This window comes from Dipodomys merriami, unplaced genomic scaffold (genome assembly GCF_024711535.1).
Source record: "Dipodomys merriami isolate MVZ:Mamm:240054 unplaced genomic scaffold, mDipMer1.0.p SCAF_4, whole genome shotgun sequence".
Lineage (NCBI taxonomy): Eukaryota > Metazoa > Chordata > Mammalia > Rodentia > Heteromyidae > Dipodomys > Dipodomys merriami.
Window position 1 is genome coordinate 69,782,735 of NW_027205603.1, and position 14,795 is coordinate 69,797,529.

A 14,795-nucleotide genomic window follows, 5' to 3' on the forward strand; every position below is an offset into this window, starting at 1 on the left:
TTAACTTTAAATTTCACCCACACTTTATCTTGGTATCTTTGCTATAAACTATGATTAAAGAAGGTCCCCTGTGTAAGGGTCATTTGACTTTCAGAAGGGTTATAGTTTTGTTCTTTAAAATCTATACGTTGTGCTAGATATAAATATTCCTGAGGCCAGTAGGTAAACTACATAAAAACAGATTGAGTAAAATGGAGTAAGTACTTAAGAAATGGTAAATATTGTTAATATGATAATGACTACATTGCTAATATCAAAATTAAATTATTAACATTAAATGTTGACATTTAATAATGAGATTATCAAATCTAATTTAATATTCAGACTACTAAATGTCTTTTATGGAAGCGCTATTCATAAGGTATAAGAAGGCAGCCAGTCAGGTTAATGGACTGGTAGAGACAGCAGTTGGATGAGTCTGGGGAATTACTGTTGACTGCTAATTTGTAGAATGACTGCTAATTTGTAGGGCTATATTGGACTGGCCTCTCCTTGTAAAACTTGGCTGTCTATTGACTAAGTTGACTGACTAAATCAGGTTATCAATTTTTTCTTAAAGCTAAAAGAAACAAGTAATTTGTAAATTGTAAGTACTTCTATATAGTTAAGAGTTAAAATTATGTCTGAGGAAATGATATGGGATGTGTAGGCCAAAATGTTGGTTGTGACTTTTTGCATAACGATTTCATTGTCAAGAACTGGATTGTTCTAAGGTGGATATTATGAAGCTGTAACTAGACTACGTATTTTAAAACATGGAAAGACAGTACCATATACTTGAACTTACACATGACTTCTCAAGTGTTAAATCCTAGTGGTAAATTTCTTTTAGGAAGCCTTAGGAAAAAAATAGAGCCTAGAGGAATTTGCAGAAAACTACAACAGGTAGGCACAGGAGAGTAGATGGAGAGAATCTACAAGAGATATCAATTGGACTGAGCTAGGAAGAAAACTTGATAGAGGTGTTTGCCTTTCTCTTATAATCACTTACAGCTTTTTTTTTCCAAAAGGGATTGATCTGAAGGATAAATTTAAATGTTGATTTTTATACTACGTTTCCTCTTTCCTGAAACATTTTTTTGTTTGATCGGTCATGGGAATTGTGCCTGGGTGCTGTTGCTGAGCACTTCAGCTTAAGACAAACACTGGACCACTTGAGCCATAGCACCACTTCCTACAAGTTTCCTCTTTAACCCCATATCTTTAGCTTTTTCTCTCCCATCCTTTAATTCTCAATGAATATGTCTTTCCTAATTGAGAGTCTTGAACCCTACCCCAATCAACCTCTTCCAACTCTTCTTTTTCTTTCTTCTTAGCTTGGATCTCAGAATTAGGCATTTAAGAAGTGTCCAGTTTATATTTGTGGTGATTTCCGTCAATTGTTCTTAGACCCATTGGGTTAAATTCTGCCCTCTAGCTGTGCCTGCATTCTTTTATTTTCTCACTCTTATTTCATGATAGCAAACATGAAGTTATTTCTAATACACTTGATTTTCTCTTTGTTTAGTGCCTTTATTTTTGGAGTATCAAAATCTATATAATCCATTAATCTGAGGTTTTCAAAAAATATTGCAAGTACCTTAAGGTAACATTTGATATATTTTATTTCTTTCTGCAGAATATCTTTCAAATTTTCTACCTTTGCCAAGACTGAAATAAATTCTTCCTTTATCTACCTGACTTAACAGCTTAACATAAGGATCAAAACCATTTGATAGGTATGTCCCTTTCACTCCCTCTGTACTTCAGAAATTTTCTCCCTTTCTTTTCTTTACATTTTTGTGTTTGTCTCTCCTATCTAGTCCCTTTTCTGCTTCTGTAATTGCTCTTTTTATTTGTACTGATTTTTCTTCCTCTCTTCACCTACCACACACCTGTAGATGTTTACCATGATTCTATTTTTATTTCTGCTTAATTTGTATAGATTAATTTGTATAGATTATCTGCTTAATTTGCATAGATATGTACATATATGTAAACATATATTTACATCTATCTACCTATCTATCTTGGCAAACTAGCATGACTTGAAAGTCCTAAGGAGATTTTTAAGACTCATAAGCATTCTAACAATGTGAGTAGTTACCTTTATCTTGACATCATAATCCATATTTCTACTTGTCTTCCAGGCAGTTTCTATTGCTGCTTTAGCTGTTATTTATTTTATGATGCCTAATATTTCCTGCATTCTCTTTTTCTCTTATCATACTTATTTCCTATCTCAGTAGTTATTGGCTAAAAATTAATGAAGTATAAATATAAGACAATTAGTCTGAGGTGGTATCATTGGTCTTTCTACCTTGTACTTCTACTTATTTAGATAATTAACTTAACACACATTTACTGAACACCTGCTGTTTGTCAGACTGCCTAGACATTGGAGATACAGAAACAAGACAACCCAAATGTATTCATACTGGGCTCATAGCCTAATTCAAGAAATATCTATTAAAGTAGTAAGCCTTCAATAATAGGTCATGATAGTCATATTCAGAATTAGGATCTTCATGACAGGAGCAAACTCACCTCAAGCTGCTTTAATGAAAACATTATTTATTAGATGATGTCATTGAATAATCCAGGGTCAAACTTGAGGTAATGCATGATCAAGTTTCAAGAAATGTAACTAGGAATTTGTTCCTTTATCTTTTTGACTTACTTTTTCTTGGCTCATTACCTGGTCACAAGATGACAAGCAACAGCCTGGAGAGCTATAAAGTTACTAGTGTATAAATATAGTAGCAAAAAGAAAGTGGACAGACCATTGTTATCTCAAAGGCACAAATCAGATACATTGGAAACATGCAAGGAGAATATTCTCCATCTGCCAAGCAGACCCAGGGAAGGCTGACTAGACGAGATACCACTTGAAATAACAAAACATGCAGAATAGCTTATCTGAGCTCACAGTTTGAGAGCCTGGTATGTCATTTCAAAGACTTCACTCACACCGGTATCAGCAAATAAATCTAGAAAGTCTTAGGAAGGAGTCATTATTCATTCTTTTCATTTATCCTTATCTGTGCAACCAAATCTTTGCCATCTAAAGGGAAATAATGGGGACATGAGCAGGTGCATGTCTGTCTTTCACCAGCCAACATTCAGGCAATCAGCAACCCGAGACTCTGATGCCAGCTGTTGTTGACTGCACCTTAATCTTGCCTTCATTTGATGAGCCACCAGTTTCAACCCAGATGGTATACAAACCACCAGACCGACTTCAAGGAGAGACCATAAAAGCTGGAGTGGAGGGTCACTTCACTTTAGATGAACCCTCAAGAGGAAACTTCCTGGAATGTTAAATTGATCATTTTGCATCTCAAGGACCATAGCAGAGGACACAAAAAACAATTATCATTGATACCAAAGACAATGTGAAATACCAGAGCTTTTCCCTTTATTTCCCAATAAATTTCTGTAAGAAATCAATTATTCATTCCTTTTAAACTTTGAGTATGGCTAATGATTCATATCTTTCCAGTATTTAGCAAACATTAAAATACATATGGACTCCGTTATTTGTTCGAGAGTAATGCTTGTGGATTTTTTGTTCATCATTGTGTTAAGGAGATCATAGAATTAGGAATTGACCCTGAGCCCATGGTTTCAACAGGTCACTGAAGTTCACTGAGCACAGACATGCATAAAAATGACCAACCTGACAAGATGCAAACAAACAAACAAATGATTAATTAGTTCCCTACTCCTTAGAGGGGAGTGAAGCCATTTCCTTTAAGTGCCATTTTTAAGGCATTCTCTAGAATCCTAACCATTTTAAAGGGTTTTTAGAAGTGGGAGAAGGTAATTACTTCCATTTCAGGAATGTGGAAAATTAAACCATTTTGCTGTGATCCAAGTTTTAATATTTTGTGGGGAGGTATGAGGATAAAGTACATTTATCAGTGACTTTATAAATACATACACAAACATGGTATAAATATTTAAGTGAAATCTTTATGCATGTAAATGAAAAATTTCAAGGTTAATGCCTTATCTCACAATAAAACATATGCATGCAAATCTAATTACCTGTGGGTTGATGCATCATGATGATTGGCCTACAAAAATGGCAATTGCATGCATCTTACATATATATTTGCCACAGAATGACAAATATATATGCATAATATCACAAGCTTACTTACTTGAGTCTATAGTCTATTGCCAGAAACTATATGTTTAGAAGAAAGGATAGTGGGAAAATGAGACTGGATATATTTATGTGTGCTTGTGTTTATATGTGTAGATGTAGTGTCATCTAATTACAGACATAAAGACAACCAGAAATTAATAATTGAAAGCTTAGGTAGGTATGAGAAAGCAAAATTTTAAAAGTAGACAACAATAAGAAGTAGTAATACTGTGGGTATTAAATAAAGGGACAAATTATATACTTTTTCAAAGACTCCCTGGTTTTCTGATGTAAATTAATTTGTATTTGATGATAAGGATTTCAATTATTAGGAAAAATGAATAGTTAGTTTTTTCTTTTGAAAAATAAAGGAATCGTAAAAAGTAATATAGAACACATCATAATGACTTTAAATTTTCTTAAAATTTTGCTAGTTATTGGGATCTAGTTCAATGACCTGGAGAATGTATCCTCTGTTTTGTGATTACAGATGTAAATAGAGGAACTGGCAAGTCTATGGGGACATGCAAATCCATCCTCCCTCATGAAAGGTTCTTCAATTTTATGATACATTTTTGACATGGAAAAGTCATAAAATGTCAAGGGATTCTACATATTTCTACTACACTGCAATTATGTATAACATAATTTATGTTCAATGACTATTTAACCAAGAATGGAAAAATTACTTGACTAAAATTGAAAATGGAATTAGACACAAACTTTCTTTGATCAACTAAGCATTCAGCAATTTCATAAAATTTATCTCTGTGTTTTGTCTTTGGAAACCCTGTTGGGCAATTGTGAATGCTGCCAGACCCCTGCCTTTTATTCAGAGGGTCATTTCATTAACAGAGATATTTTCAGGTGTTTTATGTATGTTAATTTTCCATGTAATGTTTTCAGCCTGGCGGAAATATATTGATTTTGCACAAGACTTGGTCGGCATATGGGAAAGTTTAAAGGGTATTTTTATGACTTATTATGAGTGGAGAAATCAGTGATTTCAGCAAAAGCTGTTAAAAATGTAAAGTCCTTGGGCAACACAATGAGCATAGAAAGTAATTGCCAGATGCTTTTGGAAACTCTCTCCCTCTCTCTCCCTCCCCACCTCTCTTTCTCTATCTGTCTCATACATACACACAAATACACACATACACACATACACACACACATCTTCACTTTGATGTATTGAGCTAATAAGGGCTGATTGTCACCACAGGTTCTGTCACTTTGGTTCCTACACTTGTGGTAAAATATATGTGAAGAATAGCACTTGACTGTTCTTCATCAGCATGGCCTGACACTCAGATCATAGTTCTACTAGAGACATTGGGAGTTAAACAAAACCAAGGGAAGTTTGGAATGAGTTATGGAAACCATAAAGTATGGGGTTTTGTCTAGTGCATCAGATGAACTTCAAGGCCTGTGGTACTTTATGTTAAGCAACCTTGAAGCATTGCTGAATGGGACTCAGGTGTCTTAATTTCTTTTTTTTTAATTTTTTATTGTGAAAATACCGTGCAGAGGGGTTACAATTACATGGGCAAGGTAATGAGTACATTTCTTATCAAGCATTGTTGCCTCCTCCTTTGTTTCCCCTTCTTATCCCATCTCCCCCCACCCAAAGTTGTAAAGTTCATTTTTCGACAGAATGACTTGTACATCTCATTGTTGCAATGGGTCCACCTGTGTCCCTATTTAAACGGTTTGTTTTAATTTCTGTTTTTGAAAACAGCCATGCCCTTTCAAGCTGCTTCAAGATACTGATGAGAAAAGCATCTAAATCCTGTCTGTCGGGAGAAAGGCTGGACAATTCATTATGGTTGAGGTTGTGTGTGTGTGTGTGTGTGTGTGTGTGTGTGTGTGTGTGTGTGTGTGTGTGTGTGTGTGTGTGTGTGTGTTTGTGTACATGTGAGTTGCCATTTAACAAAAAGCAATTTATAAATGCATTGTATCTTTGTCAATGTCATCACTTCCAACATTGTCACTTCTCCCTCATAGCCATCCTTTAACATTTTGTAGTATGTACATTGAAGTGTTCACTGCATTCTCCCACCTGACCTATTTCAGACCATATCTCTGCTTGAACTCAAAGTTCAAACCCTGTTCTTATTGTCAAAGTAAAATGCTCAAAGGTAAGCAATATGAGCTCAAGCAAAGTCAAGATAAAAGTAAAGATGAAAGGAGATTTGAATGAACTGATATTATACTGAATAATTTGGCTTCATAAATCTATTACAGAGGTAGAGCATCCCTGGTATCAGAGATAATCCCACTGAGAATGAGAACATTCAAGTCAGGAAGATAAATGTATGATATACATGTATGATATTGATATTCTTTTATTTAAAGTTAATTGTAAGTTTACATAAGGGAACTAAGAATAATTTTTTTTTTTGATCGGCCGTGGGGCTCGAGCTCTGGGCCTGAGTGCAGTCCCTCAGCTCTTCAGCTCAAGGCTAGCACTCTACCGCTTGAGCCACAGGGCCACTTTCAGTTTTCTGGTGGTTTATTGGAGAGTTTCATGGCCTTTCTGGTGGTTTATAAGAGTTTCATGGCCTTTCCTGCCCAGGCTGTCTTTGAACCGTGATCCTCAGATCTCAGCCTCCTAAGTAGCTAGGATTATAGGCGTGAGCCACCAGCATCCAGTTTCAGAATAATTTTTATCATTAGATTTAAAAGTTCTTTGCAACTATTAAAAATATTCATTTTTATGTTTTGAAATATAGATATATGGTTAAAACATTTCTTATTCCTTCTCAGAGTATACCACATTTCAGGATGATTTTACTCAGTGGCTTATGAGATTATTCACAGTAAATAATGAGAATAAATTTCTTTTTTAATTACTTTTTTGAGTAATTACACAATGCCAGTTGGTTCACTGTAAAGTACCATAATCTTTTTTTCTAACTAATGTTCACAAGATTCAGAAATTGCTGCTGAATTTAATTTCATGTATATGTGTTCAGGAAATGACTTAGTTTAAATTCTATTCAAGCTATTTGTGGTTTGTTGCTTACTAATCAAGCTAGGAGAGCCCAGTGAAAGCTGGGAGATAGTTGGCTCCTAGTTGCATTGGAATATCAAGGAAACACACTATTTTTTGTGGCCTTTTACCCTGGTGACATCCATACTCATCTGGAACCAGGATATATTCTTTTATGGATATTTCTTCTAGTTTCTAAATTGAAACTCTAATTCCTGAAGAGAATAACCACAAAATTTCAAATCTCCCCCCCAAAATGTGGTTTAGAAATAGTTCGTGAGAGAGGTCATTAGTTCAGCTCTCCACTCTTCACACATTTTTTGCAGAAATTATGACTTTTCAAAAGGCAGATACTTTGTTTCTACAAAAAAGGAGAAATATACTATTTCCAAAAATAAACAGTTACTTTCCCCTGAAGCCATTGGGTTTTATGAAAGGAAGTGCTGGAGAGTGCGGTTCATTTCAAGGAAATTATAATTGTTTGACATGGAATTTTTTGTCAAGATAAAGCATTTCCTTCATTAAATGGGAACAAGTGTTCACTGCTGTGTTCAGCAGATGACTTCCTGTATTTTTCTTTCTCTTTCTACCTAATGTTAAATTGCAGTCAACAACAACAAAAAATATTTTACTCAGTCCCTGAAAGCGATATTTTTTATTTTTGTCAATATTTATCTGAGTGATATTCAAGAGTTTTCATTTGCTCTCACTGCTTGTGATGTTTTGAGTCATTAACACAAGAGACTCGCAGTTCAAACTACCTCATCCTTTAACTGAATGATTTACTTTAAGAACTCAATGGACACTGCACAGGAGGTAAATTCCTTTCAGATGGTAGAATTATTCTGAGAACAGAGCCAAATGACTCCTCAGCACTGGGAAGAGAACAAATGCTTCATTTCCCCCTTTTAAGAAAGCTAGAGGACTGAAAATAATGATCAAATGTTCCATACCACTGCAATCGGCCCCTGGTATAAACATTAGCAAATCATGTAGCTCACTTAAAAATTTGTATAATAATTATAGTATTTCTCATTCAATGTGAAGTAATTTTTAACTGAAACTCCTGGGAAACTCCTGAGAGATTAAATTTAAATTTCTTAGTAGGAAGCTAAACATATAATAATCATGTTCATGGCTTTCAGTTTCTTTTTTCTTTTTTAAATTTTTCCCTTCCCCCCACCCCTTCCCCCTTCCCTCCACACCTCCCCACCCAGGCCAAAGTTGTAAAGTTCATTTTTCGACATAACATTTTGTACATCTCATTGCTGCAATGGGTCCACCTGTATCCCTATTTAAACAATTTGTTTTTTCCCTTTCCCTCCACAAAGTATACCAACATCAAATACAGTGAAAACAAGAGTTATATCATGGGGGAGGGACATACAAAGCAACAAAGAAATCATCTTATAAATGTGTTAGAAACAATCACAAGAAAGAAAAAACATTTGATCCTGGGGATCATTTCGCCTAACATGAACTTATCTGACTATTTCTGCTTGTCTCAGACATATACTAGTAATTGCAAATATGGGAAACCATGGGACCTATGTTTCTTTGGGCCTGGCTTGCTTCACTTAATATAATTTTTTTCCAAGTCTTTCCATTTCCTAACAAATGGGGCAATGCCATTCTTTCTGATGGAGGCATAGAATTCCATTGATGGCTTTTAGTTTCTTTTACTTTGGTTTACATTGTATGTATCCTTACTAAAATTGTTACCTGCTCTTTGCCATGCAAGTTTCTTGTATGGAGGGAGAGAATGATTTCAGTGTTTGCTTGCTTTCATGCATCTCATCCTATGCAATTGAGCCATGCAATTGTATAGCCTATAACCCAGCTCTAGATTTTACATTTTCATTCTTTTTTCTTTTGGGCTCATTTTTTTCCATTTTTACAATAAAGAATTCCAAATTTCGTGTCTTGATTTGATTTCACACATCTATTATGTTATAAAATGGGCCCATAACCTTGGTATGTAAATTTACTGCAATTGTGTACAAACGTAACTTGTATCTGTGTGGTTACACTATGGAATTATGGTGAGAAGTAAAAAGAAGACAGATTAGATTCTCCAGTGAATCTGATACAATTTGCATTCCTAGCTAATATGTCCTAGGAATTCTTTTATCATGTAACATGAATACATTACTATATACTTATCATATTTTTGTGGTGAGAACTCTTTTTTTTTAATTCACACAACCCCAAATAGATAGAGTCCTTTTTTAGGCACTTTTGAGGGTGTCACAACTTTTATCTTTTGAAAATAATCTCTGGGTCATCCAAATCTCCAGACACCTATTTCTCTGCTTGTCACATTGGCCTACAGATATTCAGTCAACAGGTCAAAACTAGACTCCTGATCTTTCCTCCATTGACCTTTTTTTCAATTGTTGCTGAATTTCAGGGATGTCGTTAGCATTTTCTGTAATTTAACCCAGAATTTTTGATGTTATATTTGATTCTCCTCTATTATAATATATAAGTAGCTACTTCTGGTTGATTCTATGTTTTTAATATAAATTTCTTTCACCTTCCTATTTACCTCTGTAGGATCATGACTTTATATTTCTCCAAAGAGATGAATTTGAAAATCCAATGAAACCCATCAATTTTATGTTTCATTCTTAGCACAGTGAAGTGGATAATATATTTTCCTGAACCAGGCTCTCTGGGTTCAAATTTCAGTTTACACACTTACTAGTAGTGTGTTATTTAGAAATTATTTACTAGCTATACTTAATTTCACTATCTTTCATATGAAAGTATATGAGAGATAAGTTAGTGAAAGCACCTGTGTTTGTACAATGCATGCTACCAAATTTAAGTGAGTTAATATACACAAAAGGCTCAAAGTTTGACTTGGGCTTCTAATTTACTAACAAAGTAATGACAAAAGCAATGGAAGTGGAGCAGTGGCTAAGAGGTAGAGGATTACGGTGAAAAAGATCAGGGACAGCAGCCAGGCCCTAAGTTCAATCCCCTTAACCAATATAAATAAATAAATAAATAATGACACAAACATCTATCAGTATCCTGCTTTCAGGATTTTCAACTGTCCAGTACATATTTCTTCCTACAATTATTAGTAATTATTGGTTAATCTTTCTAAAATGAAATGTTACCATTATGATTATATAATGAGGCCTAATTATTGTTTTGAAGGAAAAAGAATGGCACTTCTCTACTCTTTCTCAGTTTACCTGTTGCCCTCCTGCCCTTGATTGTGAGGTGTAGCCTATGGACAGACATATCCCACCTCCACTCCATGCTATCTAGAGTCTTCCCAAATTGTCAAGTTGTTTGCATTCTCTGCAGTAGCCTCCACTAATTTTATTTTAGTTTTTATTTTGAAGCCTTCATTAACATCTCACCATTAGGAGTATTCCACCTTTGCCCCTAAACCAACCTTTTCCAGCTATATAACTTAAAAAAATTCTCAAGTTCCTTGTGCAAGTTATAAAATAGCACTGCACTTAGCAGCCTCTGTTATGCTGTTATAGAGAGAACTAAGTTAATAAACAAAGTTTGGGCAATGCTAGAGACATATGAGCATTCATGAAACTCTCCAAGAAGTCTCTATTGATGATGAATTCTACCTTCATCTTCCGTCCTAGATATAACTTTACTGTTCTCCTATATGCTTTGCTAGTGTCTGGACACCTTGGACTCAACTCTAAGAAAATATTAATATAGTTGTTCATTCACTATTTTTCCCATGAAATGTTTTCACAAACTAAACTGTATCATTAAAAAAAACATATCTTAGTGATTTGAACAACAGCTGGCACACTATAGGAATTTTGCAAAACAAGTGTTAAATAAAACAGGATGAAAATCCTTATCCCTCAGAAGAGAATCTGAAAAAGAACAGTTGCTACTGAAGTAATTTTGAATGAATGGACAAATTTATGAATCACATTTCAGTATAGTAGGAATGTGTTCCAAGCCAATCTGGACATTGAGACAATCGGTCTGTGTTACTTTATGATGGAGCTTGAATAGTGTTTTCTTGTAAACTTATTTTTCTCCTCTTACTTTTTTTCCTTTTTGGCATGCTTTGTCACTAAACTCTCAACCACATAATACAATATTCACCTTGTATGTGTTTAGACTCTATGGTGATGTCATCATCACTGATATACATGGATGACAAGCGATTGTCAATGATAGTCAAGCACCCTATTATCCCCCACAAAGAATTCCAAACTTTATTTCCATGCTGTTATCAATGTAAACTATTTAATTCCAGCAATAACTGTGAATTGCCAAAACCATGAAGCAAGCGGCTAGGTTCAGACTATGATAACATTATGAAGACAATATTCCTTTAATTGGTAATGTTTCTAAGAATTAATGTAACCAAATGTTGGCCAACAAAGTTTTCTAACAATGTTTGCCCCCAAATGAACATATTACCCAGAAACTTTACAACATGGTTGCAATGTAGTTTGAAATGACAACTTGTGTAAAGTACCACCATTGTCTATTTGAAACAAGGGGAATGTTTGTTGAATTGCTTCATGTTTATTAGGGGTAATTAGTGTATCTTGGGGCATTGGATATTTCTGCAGGAAAAGTGCTGTGAGGCTACACACAAGTCCACTGCATATACAAAGATAGATTTACAATGTCTGCACCAGTTGCATATACAAAGATAGATTTACAATGTCTGCACCAGTTGTCTGGAGGGAGGCATATGTCTAACCAACACATCTTAGAAATTGATTTTTTTTACCCTGTAACATTAATACATTGTCATATATTTATTACTTCTTTGATTTCAGTAATTGCAACTTCACTCTGTCTGCAATTTAAACAATGCAACTGACAGCAGTTGTATATATTTGAGATACAACTCCTTAGGTTAAAATGCTTATACTATTTTAGAGATCAGAAAACGGAGGCTGAAAGAAGTTGCTTGGACTACTGTCAAACATTCTAGAGTGCTGGATTTAGACATTTTTTCTCAAATGAGTTTTGCTTATAGAGAATATTATATGTATATTTCACTGACTCTTGTCCCCTGGAGGTAAAAGAATGGGCCAAGTATAAGGAAGGAGTGCCACTGTACATCTTGCTTTATTCTAAATTAATATATGTAAATTAATATTTTTCCCATTTTGATGTACTATACATAATTAGTCTGACTTTATAAATGACACAGCTCCATAAAAGTTAAAATATTTGCCAGTATCAGAGAAAAAGGCTAAAAAGCTATCATTTTATGTTATATAATACTATATTCAGACTATTGGGATAAATGATTGGGTCAACTTGAAGCCAAAAATCCTCTAGGGTCAATTAAAAGTTTTGATATATTGGATTATGATACAAGGTATGGTATTTTTGGAGGATCAGAAGAACCCTACTTAAATTTTTCAAATATAGATTTTAGAAAACTCAATGCAGTTATTATGACATATTCATTTTAGAATATTTACATATGTACAACTTAAAAAGTAAAATATTATTATATATTATTAATAAATAATAAATTTGTGTGATGAATTTTGTTCCTCAAGTAGACAAAAATCTTACTGTGTATTTTAGAATTAGAATGAAAATCAAAGTTCATGTAAATAACTGATATTTAACTCAATATTATGCCATTAGCCTTTAACATTAAAAATTCAAAATAATTGAAGACTATGGCTGTGGTGAACATTAAGATATACAGAGAATTAACAAAAGCAACTGTTTTTGAGAGGTACTTTCCTTTTTCATGTCTCATGTGAATCCTAAAATAACTAATTATTTCAGTAGAAATAGAGGTTCAAGAAAAATAAAGATTAACTAGAAGCAAATGGAATCTATAGCTATGAGAACAAAAAAAAATTCCACTGGAAAACCAGGCAATTGCACAAATCCTGCACTTAGAGCAGGATTTGTTTTAGGACTGAATCATTAAAGGGCAATAGCTATCTGGAGACTTGTATCATTAGACAATTTCAATCTCTGTTATTATTGGTAGTGTTTTGGGGATGTGCTCTGTCACAGAATAGACCCAGCTTCTTTTCTCACACCCTAAGTGAATGGGAAGGGAAGCATCTATCATGATTGCCATCATCATTGTTCACTGAAATCTCTTGAACAGATGTTTAGTTGTCTGGTGTCTGACCCAAACTCCAAACAAAGGCAGAAATTTTAAAGTCACAGTCCCGGCCTCCAAAAGCTTAAAGGCATATTTATTAGACAAATACTCAGGAACTAAGTTAAATTGTGATAAGCTAGCAGACATATGAGCTCTGTGAGAATCACCAGAGCTTGATGTCTCTGAAATCATGAACAAAACACTACCCAATTCCATGTGCTTAAGTCTCAGGATGATAAGAAATGTGTTTTCAATTTTTCCCAAAATGTATTCATCTCAATATGAGAATAGATATGTCTCATATTAATACTTAATTTATAAATACTCATGAGCTCTATTAAAATTCTCTGGCAAAATCCCACCATGCTTTCCTTCCCGTGGACTCTATCGCGGGGTTTTGGCAGGCTCTGTGTGATCAGCAGGTTTTTTCCTTCCCAATCACATTACTGAGCACACCCAAATGGAAATCTCAGAGCTCACTGTTTAAAAGATGTCGCTTTACAAAGTATATTAAAGGCTTGTTTAGACTATCTAAAGGAGATATAAATTTATATCTCCAAAGTAATGGGCTGTAGCAGAGAAATGTGAAATGTCTTTAAAACAAGATCATTTAATACAGACTTATCTTGTATATTCCTATCTCTACATAAAAGTATGCAATTGAGTTAGTAGTTCTTCATGCAGCTCAAGCCTAATTTTAAGTCAAAGGAGGCTCCACCACTGTGCATTGCAAACATACACAGACTCAACCATTAAGCGACTGGCCTCACTCACTTCCAGATGTGTTATTCCCCTTCACTCACCATCACTTGTAATTCCATCGGCACTCAAAAGAGGGCTGATTAGAGAGGAGAACTATACAAGATGACCTGCAGCTCTGAACTAGAAAACCTGAACTGGGTCTCAGAGAGATTCTGATTGCAATGGACACGTGAACTCATTCAATCATTCTTAGGTGGATGCTGTGTCTTCTAAAGAGGTATACTTTGGAAGATATCTTCCAATGGTTATATGGATCCAGACATTTTAGTGACATTTAATGATTTGTAATTAATACCACCATAAACATATTCCAAAATAAACATGCCTAGATACCTTGGTAAATCTTTGCACGAGGTTAGGTACAAAGGGTCTTAAAAATTCTTAGCCAGGTTCTCGGTGGTTCATGCCTGCAATCCTAGCTACTTAGAATCTGAGATATGAGGATGCAGTTCAAAGCCAGCCCAGACAGGAAAGTCCATGAGACTCTCATCTCCAATTAGCCACCAGAAAAGCCAGAAGTAGAGCAATGGATCAAGAGATAGAACACTAGCTTTGAATTAAAAAACTCAGGGACAGCACCCAGGTCATGAATTCAAACCCTAGTACTAGAAAAAAATGCTCTTTTAATAACACTTGTCATTTCTTATGCATAGTGATTATTGTGAACTATACTCTTCCCTTCTGAAAAAAATGAAATAATATTAGTTGTAAAATAGTCACGGTTCTGAAACTCTTCTCATAACCCTGAAGTTGTCTTTAACATGACCTAAATTGTGTTCTATATAGTAGAGTGTCTAATATCATAGTATCAA

The 14,795-nt window shown here is 34.5% G+C and overlaps 1 protein-coding gene across 2 annotated transcripts in view; it reads right to left on the bottom strand.

The window, feature by feature from the left end:
- Angpt1 (angiopoietin 1) overlaps window positions 1-14,795 on the bottom strand; it is a 221,506-nt gene that overhangs the window by 53,353 nt on the left and 153,358 nt on the right. The gene's annotated exons all lie outside the window — the stretch shown is intronic.